The 16,130-nt window shown below is 40.9% G+C and overlaps 1 protein-coding gene across 5 annotated transcripts in view; it reads right to left on the bottom strand.

The window, feature by feature from the left end:
- Positions 1-16,130, bottom strand: part of LOC111866186 (extracellular sulfatase SULF-1 homolog) — a 245,366-nt gene that overhangs the window by 123,580 nt on the left and 105,656 nt on the right. The gene's annotated exons all lie outside the window — the stretch shown is intronic.

The raw sequence follows: 16,130 nt of genomic DNA, 5'->3' as shown, positions 1-16,130 counted from the left end.
CTGCAAACATTGAGGAGTTTGCTTAGCAGAGCTGTCATGTAGAGACAGGTTTTATAAGAAGTAACAGCTGCACCAAGCCTTCAAATTCCATTCACCCATTATATCATTCATCCTTTTCTAATCGCCTCTATCATCAGTCAAAATCTTCCCGAACTGAGTCGCTATGACTTTTATATTGCTGTTTCCAAATTCCTGAAGTCTGTCGTTGATGGACACGATAGCTAGCGGAAAACTGTTCTCAGTTTCAGAAAACTTCGCTTTGATGTACTGTATTCTACTTTTAATGGTTTGTTCTTTTTCAGCCGAAAATACCTTTAGCGTAAACTTTTTATAGCTGTCGAGTTGTGCACCTTGAAAATACCATTAATACTTGCTTCTACTGGTTTCTTGTTTGGCTTACTATTCAGCCCTGAAGATTAAGGCGATATATTCCTCTACAACGTTGGGCTTTCTCCGAACTACGTAGCGTTATAACCCCAAGACCGTACTCTCTTCTCTTGCTATGCTGTCTCCAAATTTGTTGAACTCTGACACTGAAGGCCATTCCCGTTAGTCTATTTTCTGTTTTAATTTATTTTATTTGCGGTTTATTTAGCAACGCCTTCAACTCAGATTATACTGCGTGGAATTACAGGATGACTAATAAACAGCTTGAAAGGGTGTGGAAGGTAGGGGTATTGCTTTAATTTCAGGTACTATTATTTGTTTGGGAGAACTGAGAAAAGTCACGAAAACCTCAGTCAGGACAGATAGTGGCCCAAGCGAAATTAAGCACCGAAGTGATGTTAGTCTCCATTCTGAAAGGCAGTATCCTTAAATACTGGGAACTTGCCTAAAATTGGTAGTCGCCGTGGCGTCCAGGCATCCGGGAATTTTCCAAACCTGCTCGGGATTATTTGAAGCATCTCATAACGTCAGCAGTTGGACAAATGTCGTTAACTCTCACTGTTACTGCGATATTCGTCTGCATATTAATTTCCCTCAGTTAGATCTCTACCGAGTGAACCTCAAGTCTGAAAGTCGTAACTACAAAATAATCTTCACACTTCGAAATCCCCATAATATATGTCGGTAGAGTGGGCCTGCATCCCATTTATCCCCAATTTTGATATCAACAATCTGACGGCGAAAGGATTATAAAGAATCAACAAACTTAGCAGTTAACAATATTTAACAATAAAACAAGTTAGCTGATCCTCCTTCATGGTTGGCCCTGGGGTCGACTCAGCCTCTAACAGAAATGAGTACCAGGAATTAATTAAATAATTTTCCTGTGGAGTAAAGCGCGGCCGGCGCGTAAGGCTGACAACTTTACCGCCATCTTTGAGCCGATTGTCTAGATAATGTGGGATCCTCAACGTCTCACAACCCTATGGACCTCCACGGCCTGTTACAGGGATTTTTTTTATTGCTAGTGGGGTGGGACTAAGTCCCTTGTACTGCGGCCACTTCTGGCCTATTGTACCAGCCCCAGATGATAGGTGAGGGTGATTGTGGAGCAATTGGTGGAATGAAGATTGGCATGGAAAACCAAGTACTCGGAGAAAACCTACCCCAGCGCCACTTTGTCCGCAACAAATCCCACTTGACTAGACCCGGAGTCGAACCCGGGTNCGCCACAAATCCCACTTGACTAGACCCGGAATCGAACCCGGGTCGCCGGTGGGAAGCTAGCGACTAACCACTTGAGCTATGGCGCGGCCCCTGTTACAGGGATACCTTTACTTTTACTTACCTTCGTGGTTAGCGAACCCCATCCATCACTACTTAAAAAAAAATAAAAGAAGCCCAGACACTCAATTCCCTGTAGTTATGAATCGAACTAAGTGTTTTATTTTACACAACAGATGCTGAAGCAGAGGATACATAAAATGACAGCATTAGTAAAACACAGACGCCACTAATACAGTTTAACGATAAAAATGAAATGCTAGAAGTTGTGGGTAGGGAGAATATGGGGACAGCGTGAAGAGAATTTCAGAGGACTGTGAGGGATGAAACGGATTTATTCCGGTCGGTTAGAACCTCAACCAACATCCCCTCCCGCTGCTACCACTATCGTGCTACTGAATATCCTATCCAATAGATTACGTATAGTCGTACACACGAAAACTGGACACCCACTTGGCTGCGATCATTTACACAGTGACGCAAACAGGCTTCCGCATGTGACAGCCGCTAGATCAAGCACAATTGTAAAGCTGAATCTGCTACTCAGATCCAAGTCATGAAGGCGTATAGGGGAGGAGATGTAAAACTCCACATGTTTTAACTTCCGTGCCAGCTAGAAACGAAAGTTTATTTTCACGATCCACGGAAAGCATTCTCGATAGTCTTTGAGACAAGGGGGTTCAGTTAGCTCCAAAGCTCCTGCTCTTGCTGATAATCGAACATGGACCATCTAGCTCGTAAGAAATCGACTGACTGGGTTATAATGTCAAGAGGCCAGTGTTTGTATATTTTCTCGTAAATGCGTTTTCCTGAATGCATATTTGGGAAGGTAATTATGGAGAATTCTGAGGAGGGGTCAACAGCTGCAACAGCAGTTCCGGAGGGCTAATATGGGGCGTGATTGCAGAGAGCAGAATTGTGGAACGTAGTGGAAGCGACAGATGGGCAACGCATTTCTGTTTCTGCTGCAGGAAGATCTAGCAGGATTTTTACGGCTGCTGGTACATGATAATTACTGACGCCTGAGGGGCGACAGAATGATATAAATGGAAATACACGAGCTTGGGTCTAATGGATAAAGGCGACTGAAGCCGATCGCTTATGCCCATTTATGCTTCATTTCTAATGTTTATGGAGTGAAAGCAAACACCTCCTGCTATTGTTATTCCTACTGGCTATACCAGTGGCAAAATACAGTAGTCAGACGTGAACTTGGGGTGGCAGAGACAGAAGAATGAAACGTTATTGATTCTACTTATGATACTGGGACTGATATGCCACGATCCTGTCCATTGTCATAAGTATATATATGCAAGCTAATTCTCTTGAATCGATCTACTTCTCTTGATGTGACTGGTTATAAGTAAAAATGTATTTTCTTTCTCGACTCAGCAACAGTGGTCGAAGACAGGGTCCTCTAAATACTGATCAGCGCATCTCGATGATCTGTCACTGTAGTGACCAGGTTAGTATTAAAATATGGTTCTTATTATTGAGAACAAATTTATTGGCCCACTGCTTAAGGTGCAACATAAGATGAACTATCCGCCATAACATAAACTAGTCATAATACTCGGAATTTCTGGGTTTTTGGACTTTGCCCATAGTCCGGTATTCTAGAAATTGGAAAACACAACGTTTCGGAAACTAGATGTTTCCGTTCTCAGGTGAGGGAGGGAAGACACCTGAAGAAGGAAACACATCAGGTTTCCGTAACGCTGTGTTTTCTAGTTTCTAGAATACCGGACCATGGACAAATTAAAAAATCCCAGCAATTCTGAGTATTATTCACCATCGTTAGAACCATTTAGAATCTAATAACTACTCATCATAATATAGGCAATATTCTGGAGAATCCCTGTTCATTCTCGGCCGGCTTGACTATCAGGTTTCCGTCACTATCACCCTGCGAATACAGGAATAGCAGGCATAACCTTGAAAGACAGCACAACATGATCACTTTTTCCAAAACTTCAACAACTTTCATGATCATCGTATTTCATTCGATGATATATATAACTTCTTCATTCGAAGCAGAATGGGCATATAATTTCAGAACAAACAATTCAGGGGATGGAATAGTTAAAACTTAAAGAGTTTCCGGATCAAGACTGAAGTCATTTAAAGAAATGTGTGTCCACCGACTTTGAGTGCTAGTTCCATCCTTAAAAATTAAACTTCCTGTGTGGTCATTCCTCAAGCGTAATGCACGTTGAATTTTCGTTGAAAACAGAAGGCCTACAACAGTTACAGACTCCGTTCTACTTTGTATATATAAACACATAACTAAAGATAGAATCGAGTGTATTGCAAGAACCGTATGGGGACAGAGCTCTTGGAAATAAAAGGCAAATAAATGATAGATATAAGTGGCATAATTGATCGAAAACAAAATAAAAACCGAAATAAACTCCGTGGATCTTATTCCGCAAGCGAACTATACCGACCGAGCGACTGCCGCTTGTAGGCGAAGTTAATGCCAACTCTTACAGATAGAGGGTGTCCCGTGGTCAGACAACGGACTCCTACGGCCGTTAATCTCGGTTTTCTAGACCGGAGCCGCTACTTTTCCGTAATAAATGACACACACTTCGAAAAATTAATGTCCAATTCATATGTCTATGAATTTATACTAATTAGCAGTAACATGTGGAAAAGATGCAAGGACATGGGATAGAGGAGACAGAATTTTAGGGTCAGAAATAAAAAAACTTTAAAACTATGACCTGGATATATATATGGTTAGATAAAATAGAATACTGAAATATGTAAGAAAAATTGACAGTACAGTCGAAGAGATTGCTAAATAAGGTATGAGGGGATGGAGAGACCATGTACGAGGTAACATCCGGGGATGAGTTATAGAGCCCATATGTATTTGTTGCTTGCATACAGACGTTCAAAGGAACAAATTCTATCGTGTCCTAGCCATACACCATTCCCATGGATAAGAAATAAGGCTCTGTGTTTGCGCCCAACGGTGTATCTAGCCTTACACCTCGTCACCACGTCAGTTTTGCTTTGTGAATAAAATGGGTGAAGACAAATGGCCAACAACAGAACGAAACTAAAACCTACACGAACAGAAAAAGATGCCGAAAAGGCATGGACGTTCCATGATCCTGGAATACCAAAAAAAAAAAAGTAGTTATATATTAGCGGCAGCTGCAGACGTGCTTTATCTTCAACAAACTGATGCTCAGAACTCATTTCTTTACGTATGTATAAGACATTACATTCGGTAAGTAAACATATGTTAATTATATTGCTCCATTAAGGGCTTAAACTTCTAGGCAGCTTTGATTTTTGTTTGTTTACATTTATGAACTGCCAGCAAACACCAAACAAAAACAAATAAACAGAATGTTTACACATCAGTTACTCCTATAGTGCGATGGATCAGGATTGTGGCTAAATCAATTGTTACGAGACACGTGCTCATGTTGTGTGCAAGAAACGAAAGCATTCGCTATTGATGTCATGTGCTTTAGTGTTCCGAAGGATTAGACCTTGGTTCTACTAAAGGACGTATCTTATGTCCAAAATCATTTCATACAGTGTTTCTCTATTCGTTTCTCTCCGTGTCTGGTCTCGTTATCACACCGAGTTTAATGGTGCAAACGTAATCTACTTCCGCCGCAGTTGTTCCGTTGCCTGGCAAACTTTCAATTCATAACGCGAACAGTCACTCACTACACGGTGGAAAATAACAGAATAGCAAACTGGAACACATACATTCATAACGTAGCATAAGGAAAACATATTTCATTATTTCCGTACATTTTATTTTAAGAAACTCTCGAGCGAAAAAAAATTGCTTTCGGTAGTTTCAATAAGAGTAAGTGTGAAGGCCAAACAAAAGACTATATGCAAAGGTATACGAATGGAAGTTCATAAATTAACATGAACAGCACATAATATGAAATAACATACTATGCCAACAGAGTAATTCAAATATTCTCATTGTCATTTTAATTTTAATTTAACTTATATTTTAATTTTAATTATTATTATTATTTATTATTATTATTTATTTAATTATTATTATTTAATTATTAATTTATAATTTAATTTTTAATATTTTAATTTTGTAATTTAAAGTTTTGAACACGCAAGTAGCAGAGAATGGAGGTCCGTTATGTTAGTTAATAATAAAAGGTAGTTTTCCCTGTATTTAACTAAGTAAGCATTAAGCCATGAGGGTGCATAGGGGAGTGGATGTATAAACCCACGTTTTCTTGACTTCGGCACTAACTGGAGATGACTGGTCAGCTTCAAGGCCCGACCGCTTTACCCCGGGGAAAGAGCCCCCGGTACTCATTTGATAGGAGGTTGGGTGAACCCCAGAGCCGGTCTGGACAACATGGAGAAGTGAAAATTCTTGACCTCATCGGGGCTCGAACACCGACCCCTCGGTCGTCCTGCCCGTAGCCGACTCACGTTATAAATACATATCAAATACGAAAAATAAATAAAGTCGGGATATATTAATAAATTCTGCTTATAGGAAGGTAGCATTAGTATTCAACTGGTTTAATATCAACGGCAGTTCTGTTATTTTGCGAAGAAAACAACGTAGTTAGAAGCTTCTAAAGTTGGAGCATTCTCAGATGTGTCCAAAGTCATCCAATACAACTCAGCAGAGAACTTCAAGTATCTACCCTGAATGGCACTACTGCTGTTCCAAGTTCGCAAGGCAGGTACGGTAGCACTGCTCACGTCGGAGTTGGAAAATACCGTCAATAGCACGCTATTTATATTCGGTTTCATAAAATCATGGAATTAACAACTGTAATAGATTCATGGATCTAAAACAAGAGAAGGGTGGCTATAACACGCCAAATTTTACAGTAAAAAGACTCGTTAGATATTTTAGCTTATATTCGTCTAATATTCACTGTATCAAAATTGTTTCAAATAAAAATTGTATACCTTGAGATCTATTTTATGCCATGGATCAATATTTTAAACGGTGACTGAGTTTTTAGGTAACCAAAATTTTCGATTTGAGCTTCATCTAAAGGAGGGTTTTTTGGACGGAATGAGCCAAATTACGAGGGAGAGTCAGTAAATAGGTCACAAATGGAGGTAACACAGTATAATGGACATAATAGGTTTTCTGTACACTAGATATCACTAGGTAGCAGCACAGCCAGCTTCATGACAGTCTACGTAGCAGACGCGCATGCACATGTTCAGAAGCTGGTTTCAGTAGTCGAAATGGAGACGGCGCTTGAGGGTATACTACCGAAGAACAACGATCTGTTGTGCGTTTCTTTGTGGACAAAGGGAATCAATGCAAAGGATATTCATAAAAAGATGTTTCCTGTTTACGGTGGGAAGTGTTTGTCACTTAAGCGGTTCGCAACCCGGCCGAGAAATTATCTCACGGACGTTCGCAAGACGCAGATGATGCCCGACCAGATGTGTAAATGGCTGAGACAACAGTCAAAAGACTTCTATGCTGCCGGCTTCGGAGCATTGGTTAAGCGATGCGACAATGTTGGTGGAGGATGTGTGGAGAAATATTTATTTTTGCAGGTTCAAATATCACATGTTTTACGTTTTATATCCATTGTGACCTATTTACTGACCCTTTCTCACATATTCGCTCTACAAATATTGATGTACACCACCTAATATCAAATCCCATACAAACGATTTAAGTGGTTTTGGAAACAGAGTCTGCAGACGAAAGGATAATTTCTCTCTATTAGGCGTTCGCTTTAAGTGATTCGTGCAAAGAACGCATGAAAATGTTATTTAATCGAGTGTTGAACTGCACTGTACTTCTATAATTAGTCGTGTACTTGACTCCGAGGTTTCGTTCAATAAAATAGCTCGCTGCAGCTTAGCCTCTTGCTAATTTACGTGATTGCCCCAACCAATAACTCGCCCGATTGCACACCAGCACGCTTGCCCTATTGGTTCATCATATCTTGCACGCTACAACAGTGTAGGTAGATTGGAGCTTATTTAGTGAAGCTTTCAGTATCAAGACCAAAAATGTATTAAAAATCTATGAAATTATAAGATCGCGACATTGAATCGTAAAAAAAGTCACAGCTATTCGTGTTATATTTCTGCATGTTTAGGAGTTCTCAAAAGTAGATAATAGGTTTATATAGGTCTAATGGCGTGTCAAGACCTATGCCAGAACACAACACTGACCTCCTTCCAGCAAAGAAGTGAATGAGCACAGTTGAGTGTCAAATAAAATAACTCTCGGGTTTTTCTATTTAACTCATGGCGATCAATGACGGAAGTAGGAGTATCTGCTGTGGTAGATGTCACTATACCAAAGAAAGAATTTCTCATATGCTGGACGTTCGGTATCATTATTCAACTCGCGTTGGCATCCTTTTTTGTTGAGACCTTTCAGTGACATTTATATTGTGAAATATATTCGTAGTTAAAAACTTAGGTACATTAACACTTCATAGATATATGAAAAAATTTTGATGTGGTTCAATATTTAGCATTTATTCTCTTATTTATATTAAATTCGAGTGAAGACTCTCATAACAAAAAAAATATATAAGGAGCACTATATGAAAATTAAAATAAATAGATGCCTAAAAAATTAATATTTCCAGGTGTAGCCTCCATGCAGGAAAAGGCCCTATTGTTATAAATTTCGAAGAAATATCTTCGGAAAAACGGTTCGTCTGCTGTAGTCTGACGAATTTCGTGTGACTCTGATTATATTTAAGAGACTAACCTTGTGTCAAGCCGGTCACGGTAGCCGAGCGTTCTAAGGCGTGCACTGTCTTCGATCGCTCGTAAGCCGGGTTCGTGGGTTCGAAACCCACTCAGGGCATGGATGTTTGTGTGCTTTTTTCTGTGTTTGTGTATAGGTAGAGGCCTTGCGACGAGCTGATCACCCGCCCAAGGAGTCCTACCGTATGTCTAAGATCTAGAAAAACCGAAGTGAATGGAGAAGTTCATGGAGGTAGGCCTATGCCAACTGGGGCTGTAGTGCCAGGGGGGGGGGGAACCTTATGTCAAGGTATAGAATTTCGCAATACTTTACATTTTTAGTTCCCGGATTCGAACACCTCACTATGACTCTTCTGAGTTATTTCGTGGTTTTCCAAGCTAAATGTTTCCAATTAAATTGACTTGTTCTTCAGTTTGCCAGGGGTACAATGCAGCCGTCTGAAACAACACCATCCTCTAGTGGCTCCACTGCGTAGCTTGCCAGAAAACCGATAAATTTGCAATTTTTCTCGGCACTGTTTCAGAACCGCTGCCAAATCCTGACCGCCACAAACCTCGAGCAGTGGTGCAATAACGCGATGTTGATAACACCAACGTCAGCTGGCCTGGTGAATAATGACAAAATAAGAATTATTTCATTCTACGTGTTTAGGAACACAGTTCTTCTTAACAGCTCCATGTGTAGAAACCTATACCATTGTCTGATATTGTGTTATCAGCTTATGAGTTTCTTATTCCTCTCTTGTCAAGATTCTATTCATTTTTAGTCTAGTGAATTCCTCCATTCCGTGCTAGGGAACGGCTTAGTGAACAAGTTCCCTTGGCAACGAATACATTCTACAACAGAAGAACTGTTGGACGAGTCTTTTTATATGTGGTCTATATCTTATCTAAGGAGAGTCCGTGGGTCTGGCTGCGTATCCCCTTAACGTTGCTTCGTAACAATTCGGTAAATATGTTCCCGTGACAAGATGAATTGCTGGAGGCTCCGTTTTCAGTGCGATTAGTTCTTCCAAGGACTTCTATTCCCATTTCATGTTCCAGATATCTTCGTTTTATTGGTCAACATTAAGTAAATTTTTTATAATATTTGTAAATCCATTCGACATAAATTTTCCGTCTGTTTGTTTCGATACGCTTAATACCACAATTCTCTTAATTAAAGACAATATTTGTAATCCATTTCTTATTTCTTCGTTACTAATGCCCTCCATCTTTGTACAGTCTTTCTTTTAACGTATGTAGATTTTATTTTATTGCTAGTGGGGTGGGACTAAGTCCCTTGTACTACGGCCACTTTTGGCCTATTGTACCAGCCCCAGATGATAGGTGAGGGTGATTGTGGAGCAATTGGTGGAATGAAGATTGGCAGGGGAAACCGAAGTACTTGGAGAAAACCTGCCCCAGCGCCACTTTGTCCACCACAAATCCCACTTGACCAGACCCGGGATCGAACCCGGGCCGCCGCGGTGGAAAGCCAACGACTAACCGCTTGGGCTATGGCGCGGCCATTCGTACGTAGACAAATTCTTCTGAGTAGCCTGCATCCTCCTAATTGATTAGTAACCTTTTACATCGTTTTCATCCTGAAAAGTTCACAAGTAGCCATCACGGCGTAAAATTTTAATTTTATACCCTTCCTGATAATATTTTAATGTTGTCGGGGGTTCCGCATGTGAATAAGAAATAATACAATTCGTATTTATATTTCCTCCGATTGATCTAATTTAAAACTACTTATACAGATGTATATGTAGGCTATGTATGACGTAGGTATATACATTTCAGAGTTCTAATATAAGTATCTGTACTATTATATTTCTTCATATGTCATATGGCCAAATGAAATAATGTATCACGGAAGACAGTTTTAAAATCATTTCAAGAAGCTTTTAAGCATTAATTTAAAATATTATCTTCTGACTAATCCTGCAATAACAAGCTACGAGTTATTAAAATACCAACCTTGGCTTTGGGCCATAATGTCTCCCTCCGTGTCCCTAGTACCATCGTCACCGTCTGGGGGACTTGAACAATTCCGTCACAATCGGCAGTGTGTCTCGGGTAAACACTGTTAATTAATGAGCCACACATGAGCCATTTACTTGATATAGCTCCTCAATTATCCTCACGGGGCTGAGTGGACCCCGTTTCAGACCCACTCCTTCTCAGAAAACCTGGTAGAACCGGGAATCGAACCTGGGACCTCGGATCTGTAGGTAGGAACCCTGACCACTAGACCACAGAGGCGGTCCGCTACCTGCACATTAGACAGCACAAACACAGAATAAATGCACACCAACATTCATGCCTTGAGTGGGGTTCGAACCCAAGATGCAAGTACGTGTATTTGAGCTGGCGAAGATAGTTCATGCCTTAGACGGCGCGGCCACTGTGATCGGCAAAGCCAAACTTATACCGGTACAAGATAATAGTCACTAAACCGCGACATTCGGTTTCACTGTGGGCCTAACCTGCTTCTTAACAGTAGAGAGATTTTCAATAGTGATTTTACAACTTTTTGTAAACCTCGTCGTACTCTTTTACGAGGACGCATGTCGCATTGATTCGAGTGAACTTCCCATAAATCCTCTCTGATCTGTTCCACCATTTCAACACTCGCAGATCGCTCGCAGATGGCCATACCGCTTTCTTTGCATGAAGTACAGAACGTCTAGCGTCACAAATATTCTTGTGCCACAGGTGAATAGACGGTATACTGGGAGGATCCTTATGAAGCTTAGTGCAAAAATTTCTCTGTATTCGTGTACCCGATCCGGTTTCTCCGAACCACACTCTGCATACACATACACGTAGTTCGCTGTTTTGTCTCGACTGCCAGAAAGCGCTGGCAGTGGCGGCACGCTGCACCGAAGCTGTGACGTAACAGATTGAATAATAGCACTGTCCATTCCCGCGTCACATAGCCACATACGTCTCTTCAAATTAAATATACGGCCTTTCAGAATTGTAAAGATAATTTTGTAACACCCTGTACTACCTGCCTCCATGGCACTGAAGATTCTTTTTCTAAAGAAATTAAAACTGGAATAAATGTCGAATGGTTCTAAAGCATGCGTTCCCGTTTAAAAATTCATGAAATCAAAGGATGGGCTGACGCTGAACAAAAATGTCCAGTGAATCACACGCCGAAACACATTTTGGAAGCTATTTCAATACCTAGCATTGCTAATAATTAATGGTCCCTTTTTCATGCATTGGACCATGACGCGCGAAGCCAACTCACTTCACCGTGGATTTTTAAAATTTTAAATTGAACAAATGGAAACTCTAAATGAACATACCCCTCAGGAAATAAATTAAAAGCCTTTTGTATATCCAGATGGGGATGCAGATAACACTAAAATTATAAATCTCTTAATTTCATTGTTACGGGAGCTTCTTGAAAAGGTGACAATTCCTAATCTTCTAAAAAAATCCATATCTTTATGAACCGCGCTGAATATTACCTATTTTAAAAATTCATAATTGAATCTTCTAAATTACATTCAGCCAATATTCTAACATCATATTTCTCTAAGATGCATTTTAATATTATCCTCTCATTCAGCTTAGTCTCCTTCAAATTTCACAACAGAGATTCTGTACGCATTCCTCGTCCACATGTGCTACATATCCCGCCCATCTTATCCTGTTCCATTTAATCACCCTGATTTCTGGTGAGCAGCATAGGTTGTGAACTTCGTCCTGATGTAATCTGTGAGCCTGGACAATCCAGTCACTCAATCACTATCCTACAGACTGGACCAAGATTTCCTGACACGGATAGGGAATTTTATTTTTGCCATGATGTCCAGACAGGCTTTGAGTGCCACATAGTTTCCCATATACTAAATATCGCAGAATTTGTTACCGAGGTCATAGCGGCCGGAGCGTGAAGCTGACCACTAACCTCCGTCCAGTGAATCGGCTGAGAAAGCACAGAACTGTATCTTCAAACCTGCTTATGTTTTCATGGCGTGCTGCTTGATTATGCATAAGAACAACTTTACTTTTACCTTTACCAATGTGCAAATTTCTCCATCCCCCTGTTACTTCCTCTTTCTTAAACCAAAATATTCTCCTTAGCACACTGTTCTCAAATAACTTTCATCCATGTACCCCGAAATCCTTACCTTTCCCCCCCTCCCTTGGCACTACAGCTCCAGTGGGCCTAGACCTACCTCCATGAACTTCTTTCACTTCGGTTTTTCTCGATCTTACACATTCGGTAGGACTCCTTGGGCGAGCGATCAGCTCGTCGCAAGGCCTACCTGTAGACAAACACAGAAAAACGCACACAAACATCCATGCCCTGAGTGGGATTCGAACCCACGATCCCGGCTTCCGAAAGAGCGAAGACAGTGCATGCCATCCTTACCTTTACCCTTTAATAAAGCTTGTAAGATTAAACTATAAACAGAGACACTGTTGGTGTGGTATGTTTTTGACCTCAGAATGATAAGTCAATAAGACCGTTACACTTTCTCTGTAATTTGCTCCAAAATGCTGATTAGATTCTGAAACTTTTGGTACTAGCAACTCAATCATATGACTCAGAATTCTGAACTTTAAAGACAAAAGAATAAAAGGCAGAATAAAATAAGTAGCGATGTTTTGTCTGAGAGGGTTGGCTGGAATCCAACTTGAGAGTAAGTACATTGGAGATATACGTATATCCACATGTAAGGAAATGTGGCATAGCCCGCTCGCACTCTAATTACTTCGAGATTATCCACTCGTGAATGCTAACTTCTGATGCTCTCTTACACATAGCGTAAAACTGGTGGAGCTTACAAGTGGCAGATTAAGTCCAATGGTCCTCGACTTATTATCACACGGAACATAGTGGTGCTTTTTTTTCTCTCTAAAAATCGTAAAGTACGCAGTAAATTGACTAGTATATTGGACATAGAATATACTTTTCATTATCTCTACTACTTCTGTACAAAGCATTCTTCGCTGAAATACCTATTCTCCGAGTTACGTGCAGGAAAGTACGTCGGTCATCATATAAATCTCTCAAATATCAAAGTCCGTGAGAACCTTTTCAGCGGAAGACAGAAAACTTGAAGCTTATATGTGTATTATTGTATTTTCATTGCGAAGGTGTTAAACAAGGAAACGCTACCCGTTGGACGGCCGTGGAGTCGGAGTTCGAGTCCCGTTAAAGGCAACATTTTTCTCCTCTCCATGCCGTCGAGACCGGTTCTGGGGCCCATCCAGGCTCTATCCAATGGATAAAGGGTGTGCTTTCCTAGGGGTTAAAGGCTCCGGGACTTGAAGTTGACCGCTCACATCCAACTAGTGCCGAAGTCAGGAATACGTGGATCTGTACATTCACACCCCATACGTCTTCATGGTGTAGCGATTATGTAGTTAATCACAGGGACAACTTTACCTTTGCCTAATACAACATCAAGAAAAATGGCTGGAATGTTCTTGAAGGAGGAAAGTTTTCAGTCTCGCGTTAACAGTTGACGAATGTCGGCCCGAAGCAAAATGAGGCCTCGACGACCACTGACGAGACGGGGAGACTCGTCGTAACATTTTTCGAAAAAGCGTGAAATATAATTATTCTTTGTATATTCTGACACCTCATGAAATCCTCCCCACACACAGAACAATCATGACAATTATTTTGGGAGGGGTTCTGAACCAAATTCGTGTTCAGGATCTCATTCTTCCATGCAGCAGGCTTTACCTTTCATATTTCTTCATTCCCGTCCACAAAGAACTCTGTCGGTACCGCTACGTGTGCAAACAAAGCTGGGTAATGCATTCTGCACGAACAGTAACAGAACGTGTCAGTCCAGGTCATACCCGCTTCGTGTTGCAGCAACAGCATGGACTGATAATGGCAGAATTTTTTACGTCCATTTTCGGAATTCGGTCGCTCAGCTACGCTTGCATCAGGAATAAAATGAAGGACTGGAGGTCAGTGGCTTCAAGAAACAAGTACAAATAAAAGAATAATTAAAAGTAACGTAGGGGCACACAACGCATGCTGAGTGCTCGTTCCGTCACGAGACTGTGAGCAGTGAAGCAGATGGTACCGTTGCCACATTCGGGACCGATCTACACGCTCTTTCGGTGAGTGGTTCTCAGTTTCGCGACAAAATACAAATTCGTTCCACATTAAAGAATTCTGATATTCTGACAAAATTCTGATATTATCAGATAGTTCATGGAAAATTATAATTGGAATCTATCGTTCAATATTATGGGAGTTCATGCTTATGTAATATTCAATTCGGTACAGTTCATGTAGAAATTTCTCTTATGAATTTCTTGTCATAATTTATGATTAAAAATATATATATTTAACTTTAGAAACCTCTTTAAACATTAAAATATTGGTTTGAATATTGCGTAATACATATAAGCCTTCAACACTCTCTGTTCCTCTTAAAGAATTTTAATTGTTCTTTTTTTTTCGTAATGATTAATGATAGCGGGAGGGGGGGCACGCGGTAGCGTATTTGGTTGAGGCACTATGCTACAAACCGTCAGGTCGCGAGTTCGAATCCCGACGAGGTCACTAAATTTTTCAATTGAACTAATCCTTCCAGCCGCACTATGGCCCTGGGGTCGACTCAGCCTCTAACAGAAATGAGTACCAGGAATTTTCCTGAGGGGTAAAGGGCGACCAGCCAGTTAGGCTGACAACCTCGCCACCATCTGTATTCCGATTGTCTAGAAAATGTGGGACCCTCGACGTCTCACAATCCTATGGGCCTTCATGCCCTGTTACAGGGATAGATTTACCTTCATGATAGCGGATATCCATCTGAACGCGTTGTTTCTCTAACACAGGCCTTGTCGTTCCCAATTTGCTTGAAAGGTTTAGCTGTTTAACTATTTCCAGCGAGAGATGGAGCACAGTGGACGTCTGAACGATGCTGACAAGTTGTAGGAAAGCATTGCTGAACAGGTGGTGTCAGAATTAGGACAGTGACGTTCAAGCGAAAGATTTCGCAATATCGCAACTTTGCAGCTGTTCCTTGCGGCGCGACAAAACGTCATGTTTGAATTTTAGAGCTTTTTATTCATCTTCAAAGTAAATGTATTGAATCATGGAATTTTCAGTTTCTGTATGTGATATGGGGAAACACTTCATGTGCCATACTATACAGCTTGTCAGTGTAAAGAGGCGGTCAGAAAACTAACCAGACAACAGTTACAATATGTAGACTTGAGCGAGGTCATGTATCAAGTGAGGGGGCACGCGGTAGCGTAGTTGGTTGAGGGGCTATGTTACAAGCCGGAAGGTCGCGGGTTCAAATCCCGAGAAGGTCATTGGGTTTTTTTCAATTGACCTAATCCTTCCAGCCGCACTATGGCCCTGGGGTCGACTCAGCCTCCAACAGAAGTGAGTATCAGGAATTAATTAAATAATTTTCCTGGGGAGTAAAGCGCGGCCGGCGCGTAAGGCTGATAACCTTACCGCCATCTTTGAGCCGATTGTCTAGATAATGTGGGACCCTCAACGTCTCACAACCCTATGGGCCTTCACGGCCTGTTACAGGGATAGCTTTACTTACTTTTTTTACATATATCAAGTGGGGATATATCAGCAATGAATTTATTGTGGAATGACTGACCGGGATAGGTTCCCGGTAATGGCATTTTTACTTCCCCAAGAGGCTTAACCTTGCTCTTGAACCCAATTAAATGATTCTGGGAGCACTTTTCCCAAGGTGTAAAATATACCCATCTATTTAGTAAAAGAAGGCGAA

The sequence above is a fragment of the Cryptotermes secundus genome, unplaced genomic scaffold (genome assembly GCF_002891405.2).
Source record: "Cryptotermes secundus unplaced genomic scaffold, Csec_1.0 scaffold599, whole genome shotgun sequence".
Taxonomy (NCBI): Eukaryota; Metazoa; Arthropoda; class Insecta; order Blattodea; family Kalotermitidae; genus Cryptotermes; species Cryptotermes secundus.
This window is presented reverse-complemented; position numbering and strand designations above follow the sequence as displayed.